The sequence below is a fragment of the Acyrthosiphon pisum genome, chromosome X (assembly GCF_005508785.2).
Source record: "Acyrthosiphon pisum isolate AL4f chromosome X, pea_aphid_22Mar2018_4r6ur, whole genome shotgun sequence".
Taxonomy (NCBI): domain Eukaryota; kingdom Metazoa; phylum Arthropoda; class Insecta; order Hemiptera; family Aphididae; genus Acyrthosiphon; species Acyrthosiphon pisum.
In genome coordinates, this window is record NC_042493.1 from 121,300,796 (window position 1) to 121,304,812 (window position 4,017).

The window sequence follows — 4,017 nt, forward strand, 5'->3', positions numbered from 1 at the left end:
GCATTGAGGAGCAGAGAATGCGTTATATGATGTAACACAATTTATATGATGAATTAGACAATGCTAATAAAACATTAGCTGTTTTCCTAGAATTAGCTAAGACCTTCGACTTCATACATCGTGAAATTATTTTTATAATTCTACCTACTTTCGGAATAAATAATCGCAGTCTAAATTGGTTTAAAAACTACCTACCTGATAGAAAACAAATAGGAAAATGAAATGAATGTTTGAATGTTATCAAATATGGTGTTCCTCAGGGTAATATTCTAGGTCTAATCTTATTCATATAATAATATATAAACGCAGTATATAATTAAAAATGTATAGCAAAATAGTGACAAACGATGATAATACATAATATTATTATGCTGTTGATACTTGCCTAATGCCTATTATTTACAGTTATGTCTTGTCAATATAGCCTTACATTACTACAACGAAAGGTTTAAATTTAACATACAAATATTTAAATGAAATATACTTGAGGGGGCTGTAAGCGCTCTGTTTCTAAGCAGTAAACGGTAGGCAATTAGTTTATCAGTTGAAGTCGCAGTTGTGGGAGTAGTAAATTAACATTTATGTGAGGGTCATACCACTACTACCAGCATGTGGGATATTCATTATAATTTCCGTGAAATATTTAGTGGTTCGCAAGTGCATGCACAAGTCATTGCATTTGATGAAATAATTATATATAGTTCCAACAGGAAACAAATTTTAATCAATCTAGACCTAAAAGCCTGATAAAAATACGTCAACTCAAAATTATCTGATTTAAATTCTGCAAAATCATTTGATTTGATTGGCCTTTTTTCTAGGTGATTGTGGAAGTTGATTTTAGAATAACTGTTTTAATTTCTTTAAAAAGACACTAAAGAAAATCTAAAAATTTAAAAACTAAACTTAGATTTAAGAACAATTTTTAAAGAAATGTCAAAAATCGATTTCCACGATAACCTGGATAAAAAGTCAATCAACTCAAATCTTTTTACAGAATTGAAATCTGATTATTTTAAGTACGCGTAATCTTGTCATCGTTTAATGTCTAAAACGTGAAATGGATACGCTGCTTCCCCTTAACTATGAATTATGACAAAACAACGTAAATTAAATTTTCAATAAAAAAAATGTAATAACTACGAAATTGTATGATTGTAACAACTATATTAAATGTTATCTACAAATTTGCAAACAAAAAAAGAAATATCTTAGATTCGTTATTTAGGTTTGATTGTTGATAATAATTTATTACCTGCATATCAATAATTTAGTTTGTAAGCTACATACAAATATACAATAATATATAAATTCATCAAACTTAAATACTTGTTATCATTTCAAATTTTACGTAATACTTATTTTGCTTTTTACCAATAAATTTTCCAATATGGTCTTCTAGTTTTGGGTGACACTATAGACACGTATATTTGTGAAAATTAAATAACATACGAATGATTTTAAATAAAAAAACCTTAGAGGGTTCAACAAAACAAAATTATAAATTTCTAATTGCCCTACCCGTAAGGCTTCTATACAAAAAAGCAATATCCTTCGTAATACAAAAATCTGAAAATCTGAAAACAAAATTTTAATTTCTACTTATAAACGAGAGCATAGAGCTTATGATTTCCTGATAAAATATACAACCGAATCTTTTGGGCAACTTTTTGTTGATGAACTGGGCCAACTTACTATAATTTATATTATATTCGATATCTGGGCCATATAGCCTACCCGCATTAGTTATTACTTTTAAATTTAATAGGTATTAACACTATTTTAAATTATGATGAACGCAAAACTTGTATAACGTTTTTGTTCTAAATAACGATAAATGCAAAAGTTGAATAACGTATTAATTCTAAATAACAATGAATACAAAAATGTTGTAACGATTTAAATGTAAGTAACATAAAACGGAATTTTATTTTCAAATGCAAGTCCTGAATTTAACATTAACACTATTGAAAATCAATAATTTTTGAGGATGCTGCATATATTAGGACACATTTACACATATTATATCGCATGGACGGCCAACCCTCGTCAGCCTTCAGTAGTATACAAACATAAGGGTGCCTATATGAGGGACGCTAGTATTAACATAGGGAATAGAATAGCTTATTCAATATCCATATATATGGATATATATATATATATATATGGATATATAAATACATTATAGTATGTACTAGGTTTGCTTTCCCCTACCCAGCAGTTAATATATACAAATACCATACACACATTATATATATGTTTTTGGCGTCCCCTTATCGTGGAACATCGACAGAGCAAATTGGATTTGAGCGTAAAGGCCCTCGGCATGTTCAATAACATCTGTCGAAAATTTTCAGGGGTGACTCACCGAAAAGGCACAGACGTAAGCTGCTCAGCTGAAAACTTTATAATGGACTGTGTCGGTAAAGCGTATTCATGTGTAATGCGTATGTATAAAGGAACCCCTATTTTTTCGATATAATACATGCTTCGATAAAAACTATATGCAAAAAATACATACTACTTATATAGTATATTATACATAATGGATATACCTATACAGTATACATACACAAATATAAATAGGAAACACTATAAAACCGAGATACATTGATAAAGCACTGTATTTTATTTTTGTTCATTATTTCCCTAACGGATTGTGATGATAAAGCGTATTCATGAGTAATGCTTATGTACAAAAGAACCCCTATTTTTTCGATATATATGCTTCGAGAATAACGTTATGCACAAAATACATACTATATAGTATATACATTATACATAATGCATATACATACGATATACCTAAACAGTATATACTTACACAAATATAATTGGGAAACACTATAAAACCAAGATACACTGCTAAAGCACTGTAATTTATTTTGTCCATTAGTTCCCTAACGAAATTGGAAAATACAGCTGCTAGTATATAAATATAATATAGGTACTTGGGGTTAAACGTGAAACATTAATAAACAACTTAATAAATAATATGCCATCTGGCCCCTTACGGTGTGTAGATCGATTTAAACACATATTATTGGTGTTTAATTGACCAGATTACGATAATTATATTTCTTGGTCGGTATTCGTATCGATTAATCACGTAGAAATTTAATTTACGACTGGTACGATAATTCTAAATGCATGAACACAATATTCTTCAAGCTTTAATGCGTCAAATGATTTCTTAGAGATGCTTTAAAGTTTATTGTGAGTTGATGGATTTCTATTTAAAATTCAAAATAAATACCGTTTTAGAGAAAAAAATGAACACATTTTTGTCATTGGTAATTTTAAATATCGTTTATATAAAATGTTGTGCATCAGAATTGTACAAATAAGAAATTTAAATGTTCTTTTAAGATAATTGAATCAGAGTTTTTCGAAAATGAGAGCGCTTTAAGTCCAGGGCTTGAAACCGATATTTGAATACCAATTAAAACCGTTGAAAATCGAAATCGATACCGAAACCGAATACAAAATTGAAAAAAACCAATACCAGTAATCAAAACCGAACTCGAAATTTGAAAATATAAAAACTGGTATTCATAACTATAAACGATATCAGAAAAAATAAATACCGATATCCGAAACCGAAATCGAAATCGGGAAATATATATTTCGGTTTCAAGCCCCGATCATTATAATAATATAATAATAATGCAGGACTTGAAAACGATATTGGATACCAATTTTGAATACCGGTTTAAACCATTCAAAACCGAAATTGATACCGAAACCGAAAACAAAATCGAAAAAAATATTGATGGTTTCAAGCCAGTACGGTTTTAACTAATCATTATCATGGATCAGATTCTTCTGATATATAAAAGAGAGAATATAATAGAAACAAATCAAAACAAAAATCAACTGAAGATATTATTGCAAGAACTTCAACATTGATACATAGGTATTCGAATAAATGGAAACGAAAATGATCAATGTTACAGTCAAATAAAATTAGAAAAAATAGAAAATACTTTGAAATTAGGAATTTGGAATTTTTTCCTT